General features: G+C 37.8%; 1 long non-coding RNA gene across 1 annotated transcript; it reads right to left on the bottom strand.

The window, feature by feature from the left end:
• Positions 1 to 154: 154 nt before the first annotated feature.
• Positions 155 to 12,707, bottom strand: LOC127978723 (uncharacterized). The gene is made up of 3 exons (XR_008158625.1): positions 12,425 to 12,707; positions 1,809 to 1,886; positions 155 to 719 (listed from the first exon to the last, which is right to left on the bottom strand). It is a non-coding gene; the product is annotated as an uncharacterized LOC127978723 (long non-coding RNA).
• Between the last annotated feature and the right edge of the window lie 4,226 nt (positions 12,708 to 16,933).

The following is a 16,933-nucleotide window of genomic DNA, read 5'->3' as shown; positions in this document are numbered from 1 at the left end:
CAGTTGTGTGTATTAAATGCTTTTAGCACCTTTTAAGATCAAGCCAAAATAATTAAATAGAAAAAATAATTCTGACAATATAACTAGATATTACAATCTCACACTGAAAAATTAAAATATACAGTATATAAATATTGCTAAATAAGCTGCAAATTAATATCTCGTATTTTTCTTTAGACTCTTTCCAGGTCACCTCTTTCTCAATGCCCTTATGTTGGTAAATAAAGAAGACTTTAGCTTTACTTTTTATCAAAAACTTTTTTGAACTTATTTCAGGATAGCCTGTGTGTGTGTGTGTGTGTGTGTGTGTGTGAGGACTGTTTGGATCCTGGCTAAGTTCCATTTCACAAAATCTGCACAAATGAACAACGTGTTCATCTCCAGGCCTTTCGTGTTTTTGCAGTCCCGTTTCTTTGTGTCCTTCAGTTCAGTCTAAAGTGCTCCATTTCCATAAAGTCTTGGAATGACATCCTGGTGTTTACTTCTCTGCAGTCGTGTTTAATGAAGAACTGGTGTTCAGCAGTGTGGTCAGGTGCTTGACATAATGTGACGTGTAGTTTTGTGGTCATATGGAGCGTGCTGTTAGGATGTCTTCCTGTGGTGTTTATTAAGCACGTTGTCGATAGGCTCAGCGTTCGTTGTCCAGTACAAACATCCTGTCAGCAGTCTTCACAGGTCAGGTACGGCCAGCACATGCAGAGGTGACATACATGTAGCTCCTATACAGAGGGGAAACATGTGATCAATTTCTGCATCATGAACATTCAGAGTGAGGCTCCACATGAGACCAATGAGATGAGGACAGCGAGGACACAGACAGAGAACCAGTGGGGTCTACAACAAGCTGAATATTGAGTTTAATGTGTAAGGAAACAGAGTTTCTTCAGGTTTATGAAGGTGAAGTTAAGACCTTTTTAAAACCAAGCAAATCAAATTTGAGGAACAAATGAGGAAAAACACAAATATGTTCTGTAAATGGAAATGTCTGGATAGTAGTATTAACTTCAGAGTTTGAAAACACAACTTCCAACAGATATTCATAATTTAATTTGACAGAAACACACTGAAAGCCTCTGCTCCCAGACACTACAACATTTCATATGTTACTGTACGTTCAGATCATGCTGCAAAACAGGCTGTTCTTCCTCAGTGTTTTTGCCTTGTTTTCCAGTGAACATGCATAAATATTATTAAATAAAGATACATTTACTGGAGATACAAAATTACATGAAATACAAAGACTTGTTTGAAAGAATTGTGTGATTATAACAAGAAGTAATATCTGCCATTTGGGGAAAAAAGTCACCTAAATTCAAAGAAAAGTTATAGTAAATCATTGACAAATACTTTTTTATTGTTTTAAGTGTAAACTAAGGAGCCCCGCACATGACATGCAAGAAAAAAATAAATAAATTGTGTGCATGCTTTACTAATTTGCTGGCAATAGTAAATCGAGGGAACGCTATAGTAATCGTGTGCACGTTTTAGTAAATTGAGGGAATGAATTAGTTAATCATACAAACGTTTTAGCCTTATATTTTTTCTTGCATGTCATGTGCGAGGCTCCTTAGTAAACTCATTTAATTAGTGTTACATTTTTCAAGACTTCATTTTACATTTGCATCATAAATTACATATTGATTGAAAGATATCTGCACTGGAAAACAAGACAAAACTCAGAGGAAGTGATTCATTCCTTTCAAACTTTCTTAAGGCATTAATTTGTGTAAGGGTAAATTAAGACATTTTAAGACTTTAAAACCTGCAGGAACTCTTGTGTGTTTGTTGTTAATGTGTTAAATATTCACCTGTCTCTGACTGAAGATCTGCTCGGGTCCCAGGAAAAGATAACAGCAAAGACACAATCAGTGAAGAAGCAGTGCTCTCTGAAAGAACAACAACAATATAGCAATATTAAAAAAGGAATAATTATATATTAATATATACTATATATATAATAACTATATTACAGACACAAACAAACACACTAACACACATAAATAATACTTAAATTGATACACATAATATTAAATATATATATATATATATATATATATATATATATATATATATATATATATGTGTGTGTGTGTGTGTGTGTGTGTGTCTCTGTGTGTGTGTAAGCATTGGGACTGTATGATATTCACAAATAAAAGTTTTTAAATCCTGTAAGACTGTACCCAGCTAACAGGGAACGTTCCCACAACATTCACTAATGTTCTTTAAAAGTTGTATAAATGTTAGTACAAAACGTTATTGAAATAATGTTTTTGGAACGTTCTTATAACGTTGTTAATGTTCTTGTAAGGTTAATAGAAAACGTTCTTAGAACAATGTTCTCGGAACGTCTTTAGGACGTTATTTGTACTTGATGAATGTTCTTATAAGGTCGCTAGAAAACGTTCTTAGAACAACGTTCTTGGAACGTCTTTAGGATGTTATCTGTCCTTGATGAATGTTCTAATAAGGTTTACAGAAAACGTTCTTAGAACAACGTTCTCAGAACGTCTTCAGGACGTTATCTATACTTGATGAATGTTCTTCTAAGGTTGACAGAAAACGTTCTTAGAACAGCGTTCTCGGAACGTCTTTAGGATGTTATGTGTACTTGATGGATGTTCTTCTAAGGTCGCTAGAAAACGTTCTTAGAACAACGTTCTTGGAACGTCTTTAGGACGTTATCTGTCCTTGATGAATGTTCTTCTAAGGTTGACAGAAAACGTTCTTAGAACAGCGTTCTCGGAACGTCTTTAGGACGTTATGTGTACTTGATGGATGTTCTTCTAAGGTTGCCTGAAAACGTTCTTAGAACAACGTTCTTGGAACGTCTTTAGGACGTTATTTGTACTTGATGAATGTTCTTATAAGGTCGCTAGAAAACGTTCTTAGAACAACGTTCTTGGAACATCTTTAGGATGTTATCTGTCCTTGATGAATGTTCTAATAAGGTTTACAGAAAACGTTCTTAGAACATGGTTCTCGGAATGTCTTTAGGACGTTATGTGTACTTGATGGATGTTCTTCTAAGGTCGCTAGAAAACGTTCTTAGAACAACGTTCTTGGACCGTCTTTAGGACGTTATCTGTCCTTGATGAATGTTCTTCTAAGGTTGACAGAAAACGTTCTTAGAACAGCGTTCTCGGAACGTCTTTAGGACGTTATGTGTACTTGATGGATGTTCTTCTAAGGTCGCCTGAAAACGTTCTTAGAACAACGTTCTTGGAACGTCTTTAGGACGTTATCTGTACTTGATGAATGTTCTCATAAGGTGGCTAGAAAACGTTCTTAGAACAACGTTCTTGGAACGTCTTTAGGACGTTATCTATACTTGATGAATGTTCTTATAAGGTCGCTAGAAAACATTCTAAGAACAACGTTCTTGGAACGTCTTCAGGACGTTATCTGTCCTTGATGAATGTTCTTCTAAGGTTGACAGAAAACGTTCTTAGAAAAGCGTTCTCGGAACATCTTTAGGAAGTTATTTGTACTTGATGAATGTTCTTATAAGGTCGATAGAAAACGTTCTTAGAACGTCTTTAGGACGTTATCTGTACTTGATGGATGTTCTTCTAAGGTTGACAGAAAACGTTCTTAGACCATTGTTCCCGGAACGTCTTTAGGACGTTATCTATACTTGATGAATGTTCTTATAAGGTCGCTAGAAAACATTCTAAGAACAACGTTATTGGAACATCTTCAGGACGTTATCTGTCCTTGATGAATGTTCTTCTAAGGTTGACAGAAAACGTTCTTAGAACAGCGTTCTCGGAACGTCTTTAGGATGTTATTTGTACTTGATGAATGTTCTTATAAGGTCGATAGAAAACGTTCTTAGAACAACGTTCTTGGAACATCTTTAGGACGTTATCTATACTTGATGGATGTTCTTCTAAGGTTGACAGAAAACGTTCTTAGACCAATGTTCCCGGAACGTCTTTAGGACGTTATATGTCCTTGATGAATGTTCTTATAAGGTTGACAGAAAACGTTCTTAGAACAACGTTCTCAGAACGTCTTCAGGACGTTATCTGTACTTGATGAATGTTCTTCTAAGGTTGACAGAAAACATTCTTAGAACAACTTTCACTGAACGTCTTTAGGACGTTATTTGTACTTGATGAATGTTCTTATAAGGTCGCTAGAAAACGTTCTTAGAACAATGTTCTTGGAACGTCTTTAGGACGTTATCTGTACTTGATGAATGTTCTTCTAAGGTTGACAGAAAAAGTTCTTAGAACAACGCTCTCGGAATGTCTTTAGGACGTTATCTGTACTTGATGGATGTTCTTATAAGGTCTCTAGAAAACGTTCTTAGACCAATGTTCCCGGAACGTCTTTAGGACCTTATCGGTACTTGATGAATGTTCTAAGAAGGTTGACAGTAAACATTATTTGAACAACATTCTCGGAACGTCTTTAGGACATTATCTGTACTTGATGAATGTTCTTATAGGGTCACTAGAAAACGTTCTTAGAACAACTTTCTCTGAATGTCTTTAGGACGTTATCTGTACTTGATGAATGTTCTTATAACGTTGTTAATGTTCTTGTAAGGTTGATAGATAATGTTCTTGGCACAATGATATCTGAACATCTTTAAGATGTTATTTGTACTCAATTAATTTTCTCAATGTTGAGAGAAAACAATTTTAGAACAATATTCTTAGAGCTTTTAATTTTATTAATGTAATTTCTAAATTAATTAATTGCTAAATGTTGTTATGGTGTTATCCTAAAATATTATGATAACAGCATGTCCTTATATTTTCAGGTTATTATGAACGTTATCATAATGTTGAGAGAAACTTCTTTCTTATAGGCTATATAAAACATGAATAGAATACAATGAAATACATTAGGATAGAAAAATAAATGTATTTAAATATGAAACTACAACCTTTAGTATGTGGTGGCTAATCGCCTGAATGTAATTTATAATTATTAACTATATATCATTTTGAATTTATTGAAGTCACTTCGGGGTATTACTTGATTGGCATACACTGTAAGTGTCAGTGAAATTTGCCAATTGAAGTTAATTAATTTAACTCAAAAATGTAAAAGATTATTTCATCTTAATTTGTGATTTGAACTCAAAAGCTATTTAGGTTAAGCAGAAATCAAAGCTAAAAAAATACATATTAATTTATTGAATCTACCATACAATCTATTCTTTTTAAGTATAAATGGCTGACCACAAAATATTTAAAAGAATAATGAACATAATTCGTGTTTTCAAACAGAGTAAAAAAGTAATTATTTTACTCGACAAAATAATATCCGTGTGTTTTTCAAAAACCGCGCGCATTTTTCAGTCAGTCACATCACGTGCAATCTGCTCATCCACACTGGACCGCACTCACTCACTCGCTGATGGGATCACAGCACAGCAGGATTAACGTTATTCGCGAGACACGACACGGTCATGGTAAAAAATACAGGTACGTTACCGTTAAGCATTTCGAGCTTCTTTAAACCCATTTAAAGCACTCTAAAGTCAACTTTATCTGAAAATTAAGAAGCTTAATTATCAAAATGTGTGTAACTCTAGCTAAGGTTAGCACAGGAGCAAGGTGATAACGCACCATTAAGTTATATCAAAGTTATCAACGGTGTTAAGTGTTAAATATGCAGTATCATACACAACAGTTCGTCATTGGTAAATTAAGAAGTATTTTTGCGGTTTATCACATTAAGACAGCGTAAGACGAGTCCCGCAAAGTGTAACGTTATTTTCAAACTAATGTTACCGTTAGAGAGACGCTGATCTCTAACCGTCACTCCCTACACAGATCTGAAGTGAGGTAAAGCGAACACACATTCAATGCATTAAAACACTTTAACCTTTGTGTTCAGTATTACTGAATATCTGTAGGTTTCATCTAGAATGTCCCATCTGATGCTGATCAAGTTTACTAAATCCGCCGAATGTTTAACAAAGGGGCTGAAGAGCGTTTATAATGGCTGTTTAACGTTAGTTAACATTTTACAGTTATTTGCTCCTCACGTTGTCTTATTTAAAATTCATACTAACAAATTGCTGTCATACTTTGAAATCAATGTTTTCAGTGCAAAGGCAGAGAGGGAAGGTGTGGTGGTATTGGCAGCAAGAAGGCTGCAATAATATGGGCCTGAAATGAAGTACCGGTAAGTACTATTCACATTAAACAAATTGATGGGCTTTAGTGTTGTACCAGATGTAATTTGTCACGTTAAAAACAGTTATCTAAATACATCGTACTTTTGTTTTTATTTTTTGATGATTTGCTATTAATGCAGATGTAATGGTGACCAGAAATGACCAGCAGCACAAATGTTAAGTCTTCTGAAGCAATTCTATACTTTTTTTTTTTTTATAAGTTCTATATTTCTAATCCAATTGAATATTAGATTAATCAAATCATTAATACACAGATGAAAAATAACAAACCTCAACTAAAGTCCAACAAGAATGACATCATGACATCTAAGAACCAGTCATGTTTGATTCAGATTAGGGCTTGGCGATATGTGAAAAAATCTTGATATTGGCAAATTTTTTATGATATTCAATATATATCTTTATATATTTTATATTATATATATAGATAATATAAATTTAATTCCTATAAGTAATTACACATTGCCATGTTTTTACACATGATTATAAAAATAAGCTGTCCATAAATGTTACTTAATTGTGAGTTAAATTTCTCTAATTTTCTCTAGTTTTGTCTTCAGGAACATTATCAGTCATTCAAGCTATGATATCCTGGCAGATCTATATCCTGAAAAGAAGACTCGGCAGATCTTTTCAAGACACACTAGGTAGGACACAGTTCAGGACAACTTTGGGTGTACTCACACTAAGCACGGTTGCCATGAACCGGGCCAGAGTACGATTGTCCCCCCTCCCCACTCCCCCTCTGGCCTGCACTCACATATAGGGTTTCAGCATTCGTGCCGGAGCACGCTTACGTCATTATGGTGCGACTGTTTCGGGATAAACAGGAAGAGCGGCGCTCTCTGAACACAATGGAGTCCATCGCTCTGTTTTCTTTGTGGATAATTTTGTGTCGTGTGGTCCACAGCGTCTCACAGTTAAACAGGTGTGTCGCCTTAGTGGCGCGAAAATTTTCACGTAATCGTGCTGCTCGTATGAGGATGTTTGCAAGGTACCAGCTGAAGTGCAGCAAGGACTTTGCAGTTTTTAGTTTTTATGCGTTTTGCACCTCATAAAAAGGTGCAAAACGGCTTTCCCTGCCATGTTGGTTTTGGAGCGTCGCAAAACCGTGACGCAACGCGTCCTTTTCCATGCTCCGGCACGGTTAGCGCTCACACTGCATGCGAACCGCGCCCGAGTCCAACTGAACCGTGCCCTGGCCCACCTCTTCCAAGCGGGCCAGGGCCGGCTAATCGAGCCGCGCCCGGGCACGGTTTGGAGCACTCACACTAGTCAAACGAACCGCGCTTTGGTGGTCAAATGCACTCGGGCACGGTTCAAACTGGCTAGTGTGAGTACACCCTTTATATTTACTTGGCAACATTTTTCTGAAATCAGCAGAAATTACTGAATAGTTGATCTAGGGATGTTCATTTTAACCGGTTAACCGTTAACCAACCGTCAAGGATTTTGACAAAATTAAATTACAAAGTAATTTATAAAAATATTTTAAAAGGTTTGCTGCATAGTTAAAATATGCTACTCGTTTAATTTTTATTTTATTTTTATTTTTTGAGAGAAAAAAAAACAAGTCACTTATTATTTCATTCAGAAATAGGCCTAAAGGCTATTTTAGTTCCCCTCACTCCCCAACAAATCATTTCAATTAAATGTATTTATTCAACGCAAATTTAAATGTTTCCATATTCACTATGTATTTGAATAAATCATATTTATTATGTACTTAGTTTGCATTCTATTTAGGGATGTGCATTTCAAGCAAAAGTAATAATCGATAATCGCTTTGTATTATTCGATTAGTGGTCAATAATCGCCCCCCCTCCTGCGCATGCACCCACACACGCATAAACACACACACATAAATAAAAGTCCGGTTTATTTAAGTTATTGCGGGTAAGTACTGAAAAGTTAAGTTTGCTTAATTTTCTATAATTAAAAGATTAATTAAATTAATGTTTTATGTGTTTAATGTGCATCTATTTTAAACCCCAATTGAATGGCACTTAAATGCACTTAATTTAACTTTATATATAACTTTATTGTCATTGTTCACAGTACAAGTACAGACAGAGAAACAATGGGTAGTGATTAAATGTTTATTTTTGATGTATGCATTGCATTCTATGCATTTAAAAAATATTATTTTTTATATATATAAAAGGAAACTTAGTTGTTCATTTTAAGAGACCCAGGAGTCTTATTTTCTCTTGCATAATTAATATTGCACTTTAATTGAGCAAAAACGCATTTTAACTGATTACTCGATTAATTGATGGAATTTTTGGTAGAATACTCGATTTCTTAAATATTTGATAGCTAAGTGAAGTGAAGTGAAGTGAAGTGACATTCAGCCAAGTATGGTGACCCATACTCAGAATTTGTGCTCTGCATTTAACCCATCCGAAATGCACACACACAGAGCAGTGAACACACACACACACACTGTGAGCACACACCCGGAGCAGTGGGCAGCCATTTATGCTGCGGCGCCCGGGGAGCAGTTGGGGGTTCGATGCCTTGCTCAAGGGCACCTAAGTCGTGGTATTGAAGGTGGAGAGAGAGCTGTTCATGCACTCCCCCCACCCACAATTCCGTCCGGCCCGAGACTAGAACTCACAACCCTTCGATTTGGAGTCCAACCCTCTAACCATTAGGCCACAACTTCCCCAGGCCTAGATTAAAACGTTACATATTATTTCCAAGCTTACCATAATTAAAAGCATGCGAATAGTCACATAACATGTTATGTGAACATAAAAACATAACATGTTCATATGTAAAAATCAACATAACAAGAGTAAAATTTTTGAATGGTTTAAAAACATTTTATGGTTATCAAACCAGTGTAATATTACATTTTAGTCCTTCAACAAATAACAAATCATTTTAATGCAGCTAGCTCATAATCACGAATTATGTGGGAAACAGGAAGTTTCTCGCTCTGCACAGTGGAGTGGAGTGTTGTCATGGTACCAAAATTTCAGTATTCGGTACCGATACCAGTGAAAATCCACGGTTATCGGTACCAAAGCAAAACACAAAAATATTCAAAAAAAAAAAAAAAAACTTTTTAGCACTAAAAATAAAACCAATGCCATTCTTTGTACTTATTTACAATTTGGTTTAAAGTTTTTCTACAATTTACATAATTATGAAAAACAGTAAACAAGTTTCACCCAAATTTAATTTGTCTTTTAATTTATGAAATGTAAACACATTTTATTTCTGGTAAATAAAGGGGTTTTTCTAGTAAAATTAAAACGTGGAAGAAATATTGTGATTTATTTCTTTAAAAAATAAAGTTTTATAAATTATTGCTTTGAATTATAAATTGCTTTATAATTCTATGGCATTTGCCCCTCCAAAATTTTCAATTAATCATGCTGCACGTGTCAGTAGTTCCCTGGCGCGGTTGCTCACACTTCAGGTGTACAGCACACTAATTAAACTGAACTGCGTTCTGGCCCACTTTTACCAACCAATCGCGTCCGAGCGCAGCACAGAGCAATCACAGTCACCCGAACTGGGTTTTGGGGGTAAGAGATGCTCGGGCACGGTTCACATCCTTAGAAAATAATCGCACAGCCTAATCAATAATCGGTCATTAAATCAACTAATCGAATATTCAAAAATCATGACCCATCCCTAATTCTAATATCAAATATGTTTAGCATAACATTACGCTGGTACGGTAATAACACTTAACAGCACTAATTTTACTGTATTTTTAAACGGAGCAGTGTGGCTGCATTGTCCAAGTAGAAAGTTTAACTGTGTCACCCTCATGTTGTTCACACCCATTTAGACAATAATTTTTATTTTTTTATAATCTTTCATCATTTTTGTCTTTCCATTGAAAGTCTAGGCAGTAGACTTATTATTTCATAGGAATTTTGTAATAACACAGTTTGTAACATCAGCTAATCTGTTTACTTTACAGATGGAGCGCGGAGAGACCGGACAGTTCCCACAGTGCTAGTTTTTCAGCACCCACACCCCAAACACAAATTCATATAGATGTTTTCAATAATAAAAAGTTCATATGATAGTTTATATTTAGCTATGAAGCAATAGTTTATTGTCATAAATATTAAACTAAATATTAAAGTCCTTCTGTAGTGAAAATCAAGTTTTTATGCTGTTTTTTTGTCTTTGTGGCATTAAATATTGCTACATCACAATCCAATAACCAATCACATCTAAGAATAATTTCCTTTAGCATGCCAATACCAGCGCACAAGCACAAAGCTAAAGACAAATTATAGCAAAAGAAATAGATTAAATATTTGACTACAGGGGACTTTCATTTTTTTTTTACAAGATATGAAATTTTCACCAGTCTGTTCAATGTGTTGAAAGTGAAAGTGATTATCTTTAATAATTCAGATACCTGTTGAAATGCACATGTAATAAAATGCGTGCTTGGATCTGGAATGTTGTGTTAATAAATGTTATGCTGAAAGAGAATGTTGCAACAGTGCTAACCTGAAAATAAAATTTTATTAAGCTACACTTTGTAATGTTCAAATTAAAGTTTATACAATGTTTTATTCTTAATAAAATTTAAGTGGAAAGAACATTGTAGGCACATTATGCTGACCATAAAATAAAATTCCAACATTTTAACGTTCTTGGAATTTTCCAAATAAATGTTAATAGAATTGTGTTTAAATGAAAATTAGGTTGCAGGAACATTATGCTGACCATACTGTAAAATAACGTTCTAGCAACGTTAAGCAAACTGGACATTTTAACGTTATTGGAATGTTCAAAATAAATGTTCATAGAACGTTATATTTTTTATGATATGTAAGTTTCAAGAACGTTGTAGGGACGTTATGCTGACCATAAAATAACATTCTGGGAACATTAAGCAAACTGGATATTTCAACGTTTTTGGAACATTCTAATTAAACGTTCATAGAACGTTATATTCTTTTGTGAAATGTAACTTTCAAGAACGTTGTAGGAACGTTATGGTGACCATAAAATAACGTTCTGGGAACGTTAAGCAAACTGGACATTTCAAAGTTTTTGGAACATTCTAAATAAACGTTCATAGAACGTTATATTTTTTATGAAAGTTAAGTTTCAAGAACGTTGTAGGAACGTTATACTTACCATAAAAACGTTCTGGGAACATTAAGCAAACTGGACATTTCAATGTTTTTGGAACATTCTAAATAAACGTTCATAGAACGTTATATTTTTTATGAAATGTAAGTTTCAAAAACGTTGTAGGAACGTTATACTAACCATAAAAAAACGTTCTGGGAACATTAAGCAAACTGGACATTTCAACGTTTTTGGAACATTCTAAATAAACGTTCATAGAACGTTATATTTTTTATGAAATTTAAGTTTCAAGAACGTTGTAGGAACGTTATACTAACCATAAAAAAACGTTCTGGGAACATTAAGCAAACTGGACATTTCAACGTTTTTGGAACATTCTAAATAAACATTCATAGAACGTTATATTTTTAATTAAATTTAAGTTTCAAGAACGTTGTAGGAACGTTATACTAACCATAAAAAACGTTCTGGGAACATTAAGCAAACTGGACATTTCAACGTTTTTGGAACATTCTAAAAAAACGTTCATAGAACGTTATATTTTTAATGAAATTTAAGTTTCAAGAACGTTGTAGGAACGTTATACTAACCATAAAATAAAGTTCTGGGAACATTAAACAAACTGGACATTTCAACGTTATTTGCAACGTTCAAAATAACGTTTCCACAACCAAAAGGGAACGTTAGGAAAACATTCTTACAACATAAATTTGTTAGCTGGGTATGCAGTTTCATTGTAAAACTATAGTAATCTTGCTGTTCTTGGCAGACTGATATTCATTTAAAGTCTCATGACTGTCCTGTAAATATAATGCCAATGCAATAACAACAATAGCACATTTATTGTCGTGATTCTACTAGTGATTCTACTAAAATAACATGGCTAAATTATGGTTAATATAGTAAAACCATAGTCAGAAAACATTTTTGAACTGTGGAATACATGTAATCTCATCACAAAAGTGAGAATAATGTTTACTTCATTCATAATTCAACTTGTAATCAACAGATAACATGTTAATGATGACAAACAATAGACAGAAACGTAAATCATGGCTATGTTCATTCATAATTTGCAAACAAATCTATCTAGGCTGAACTATAGTAAACCGTTTAGAAACGAGCAAAGTTTATCAACGTGATTTCATCATTAACGGTAACGAAACGTCAGCTAAAGTATCTTACCTTTGATAGACGCTTGAGAATGCGTTGAATTTAACAACGGAGGCGATCGCTGTTGTGTGTTTTCTTCTTCTCCTTCTTCTGCGAATTCAAACTTCCCGCGGTGCCGAAAACCGGAAGAGCGCCACGAGAGCGCTAGCGGCCGAAAGTATATTACATCCGTAGTGGTTTAGCACTACCATTGAGAATGAATGGGAAACGGTTTAGGGCCGTTTAGCTAAACAATTCAAGGCCGCGGCGCGGGAGACCCGGGTCCGATTCCCGGCCAATGCAGCAGAGGTTGTGTTTTTAAGGCCATGTTAGTCGTTCTTCATAAACGGCAGCTGTCCCCAGAGCCACGAGCACAGCGCAGCTTCACTCACTGGTGGCTGAATGTCAGAGATGTTGTTTCCCGCGCAGGAGACCCAGGTTCGATTCCCAGCAGAAGCAAAGCAGTGTATCTTGCTACTTTAGAAGTGGGCAACTTATCAGTGTTTTACAGGGAACTAGTGGAAGCACTCTAGACAATGCTTTTCCATGCTTGTTCAACGAAGTACAAGCAATTATGGCTCATGCACCTGTGAAAAACTCCTGAAGGCAATAAAGAGGCTGCAGGCAAGAAAGGTCATGCTTAAAGAAACCAATGAGAGTAAACTGACCTGTTTGTTGTCTCTAAAAAACACCAGAAGAAAAATGTCCAGGGTCAATGCAGACCTGCATGAAAGTGGAATAAACTGCAAGGTAAGTAATGTAAGATCCCCAAGGCAGCGCTACAAGGTCACAGTTGGACAGTGGCTTGTTGGAAGAGCAGGGTAATGACTCCCAGCAAGAACTGACAAATCTGGTGCAGTCCAGGAGGCTGAGGTGCCCTGTGGTTCTTAAGGGAGCTGGTGGCCACAGAAGTTAACGCCTCTCACTTTTGATATTGACCTCCCCCACTCCCCTTTGCTCAGAGACACTTTTGCTCATATCAGTTCATCAAATACCCATGGAACTTGATCAGTTTGTCTGTCAGTTGTTCAGCTTTATCATTGGTCGATATTACCCAGTTGAAGAGATGCATTTTCCACATAAATTCGTAGAATTCTTGCAGAAATAGAGCATTGGTGGTTCAGTGGTAGAATTCTCGCCTGCCACGCGGGAGACCCGGGTCCGATTCCCGGCCAATGCAGCAGAGGTCGTGTTTTTAAGGCCATGTTAGTCGTTCTTCATAAGCGGCAGCTGTCCCCAGAGCCATGAGCACAGCGCAGCTTCACTGACTGGTGGCTGAATGTCAGAGTTGTTGTTTCCCGCGCAGGAGACCCAGGTTCGATTCCCAGCAGAAGCAAAGCAGTGTATCTTGCTACTTTAGAAGTGGGCAACTTATCAGTGTTTTACAGGGAACTAGTGGAAGCACTCTAGACAATGCTTTTCCATGCTTGTTCAACGAAGTACAAGCAATTATGGCTCATGCACCTGTGAAAAACTCCTGAAGGCAATAAAGAGGCTGCAGGCAAGAAAGGTCATGCTTAAAGAAACCAATGAGAGTAAACTGACCTGTTTGTTGTCTCTAAAAAACACCAGAAGAAAAATGTCCAGGGTCAATGCAGACCTGCATGAAAGTGGAATAAACTGCAAGGTAAGTAATGTAAGATCCCCAAGACAGCGCTACAAGGTCACAGTTGGACAGTGGCTTGTTGGAAGAGCAGGGTAATGACTCCCAGCAAGAACTGACAAATCTGGTGCAGTCCAGGAGGCTGAGGTGCCCTGTGGTTCTTAAGGGAGCTGGTGGCCACAGAAGTTAACGCCTCTCACTTTTGATATTGACCTCCCCCACTCCCCTTTGCTCAGAGACACTTTTGCTCATATCAGTTCATCAAATACCCATGGAACTTGATCAGTTTGTCTGTCAGTTGTTCAGCTTTAGCATTGGTCGATATTACCCAGTTGAAGAGATGCATTTTCCACATAAATTCGTAGAATTCTTGCAGAAATAGAGCATTGGTGGTTCAGTGGTAGAATTCTCGCCTGCCACGCGGGAGACCCGGGTCCGATTCCCGGCCAATGCAGCAGAGGTCGTGTTTTTAAGGCCATGTTAGTCGTTCTTCATAAGCGGCAGCTGTCCCCAGAGCCACGAGCACAGCGCAGCTTCACTCACTGGTGGCTGAATGTCAGAGATGTTGTTTCCCGTGCAGGAGACCCAGGTTCGATTCCCAGCAGAAGCAAAGCAGTGTATCTTGCTACTTTAGAAGTGGGCAACTTATCAGTGTTTTACAGGGAACTAGTGGAAGCACTCTAGACAATGCTTTTCCATGCTTGTTCAACGAAGTACAAGCAATTATGGCTCATGCACCTGTGAAAAACTCCTGAAGGCAATAAAAAGGCTGCAGGCAAGAAAGGTCAGGCTTAAAGAAACCAATGAGAGTAAACTGACCTGTTTGTTGTCTCTAAAAAACACCAGAAGAAAAATGTCCAGGGGGTCAATGCTGATCTGCATGAAAGTGGAATAAACTGCAAGGTAAGTAATGTAAGATCCCCAAGACAGCGCTACAAGGTCACAGTTGGACAGTGGCTTGTTGGAAGAGCAGGGTAATGACTCCCAGCAAGAACTGACAAATCTGGTGCAGTCCAGGAGGCTGAGGTGCCCTGTGGTTCTTAAGGGAGCTGGTGGCCACAGAAGTTAACGCCTCTCACTTTTGATATTGACCTCCCCCACTCCCCTTTGCTCAGAGACACTTTTGCTCATATCAGTTCATCAAATACCCATGGAACTTGATCAGTTTGTCTGTCAGTTGTTCAGCTTTAGCATTGGTCGATATTACCCAGTTGAAGAGATGCATTTTCCACATAAATTCGTAGAATTCTTGCAGAAATAGAGCATTGGTGGTTCAGTGGTAGAATTCTCGCCTGCCACGCGGGAGACCCGGGTCCGATTCCCGGCCAATGCAGCAGAGGTCGTGTTTTTAAGGCCACGTTAGTCGTTCTTCATAAGCGGCAGCTGTCCCCAGAGCCACGAGCACAGCGCAGCTTCACTCACTGGTGGCTGAATGTCAGAGATGTTGTTTCCCGCGCAGGAGACCCAGGTTCGATTCCCAGCAGAAGCAAAGCAGTGTATCTTGCTACTTTAGAAGTGGGCAACTTATCAGTGTTTTACAGGGAACTAGTGGAAGCACTCTAGACAATGCTTTTCCATGCTTGTTCAACGAAGTACAAGCAATTATGGCTCATGCACCTGTGAAAAACTCCTGAAGGCAATAAAAAGGCTGCAGGCAAGAAAGGTCAGGCTTAAAGAAACCAATGAGAGTAAACTGACCTGTTTGTTGTCTCTAAAAAACACCAGAAGAAAAATGTCCAGGGGGTCAATGCTGATCTGCATGAAAGTGGAATAAACTGCAAGGTAAGTAATGTAAGATCCCCAAGACAGCGCTACAAGGTCACAGTTGGACAGTGGCTTGTTGGAAGAGCAGGGTAATGACTCCCAGCAAGAACTGACAAATCTGGTGCAGTCCAGGAGGCTGAGGTGCCCTGTGGTTCTTAAGGGAGCTGGTGGCCACAGAAGTTAACGCCTCTCACTTTTGATATTGACCTCCCCCACTCCCCTTTGCTCAGAGACACTTTTGCTCATATCAGTTCATCAAATACCCATGGAACTTGATCAGTTTGTTTGTCAGTTGTTCAGCTTTAGCATTGGTCGATATTACCCAGTTGAAGAGATGCATTTTCCACATAAATTCGTAGAATTCTTGCAGAAATAGAGCATTGGTGGTTCAGTGGTAGAATTCTCGCCTGCCACGCGGGAGACCCGGGTCCGATTCCCGGCCAATGCAGCAGAGGTCGTGTTTTTAAGGCCACGTTAGTCGTTCTTCATAAGCGGCAGCTGTCCCCAGAGCCATGAGCACAGCGCAGCTTCACTCACTGGTGGCTGAATGTCAGAGTTGTTGTTTCCCGCGCAGGAGACCCAGGTTCGATTCCCAGCAAAAGCAAAGCAGTGTATCTTGCTACTTTAGAAGTGGGCAACTTATCAGTGTTTTACAGGGGACTAGTGGAAGCACTCTAGACAATGCTTTTCCATGCTTGTTCAACGAAGTACAAGCAATTATGGCTCATGCACCTGTGAAAAACTCCTGAAGGCAATAAAAAGGCTGCAGGCAAGAAAGGTCATGCTTAAAGAAACCAATGAGAGTAAACTGACCTGTTTGTTGTCTCTAAAAAACACCAGAAGAAAAATGTCCAGGGTCAAAGCTGACCTGCATGAAAGTGGAATAAACTGCAAGGTAAGTAATGTAAGATCCCCAAGACAGCGCTACAAGGTCACAGTTGGACAGTGGCTTGTTGGAAGAGCAGGGTAATGACTCCCAGCAAGAACTGACAAATCTGGTGCAGTCCAGGAGGCTTAGGTGCCCTGTGGTTCTTAAGGGAGCTGGTGGCCACAGAAGTTAACGCCTCTCACTTTTGATATTGACCTCCCCCACTCCCCTTTGCTCAGAGACACTTTTGCTCATATCAGTTCATCAAATACCCATGGAACTTGATCAGTTTGTCTGTCAGTTGTTC

This window comes from Carassius gibelio, chromosome B19 (genome assembly GCF_023724105.1).
Source record: "Carassius gibelio isolate Cgi1373 ecotype wild population from Czech Republic chromosome B19, carGib1.2-hapl.c, whole genome shotgun sequence".
Lineage (NCBI taxonomy): Eukaryota > Metazoa > Chordata > Actinopteri > Cypriniformes > Cyprinidae > Carassius > Carassius gibelio.
Note: the sequence above shows the minus strand (reverse complement) of the source record. Positions and strands in the feature narration are given on the sequence as shown.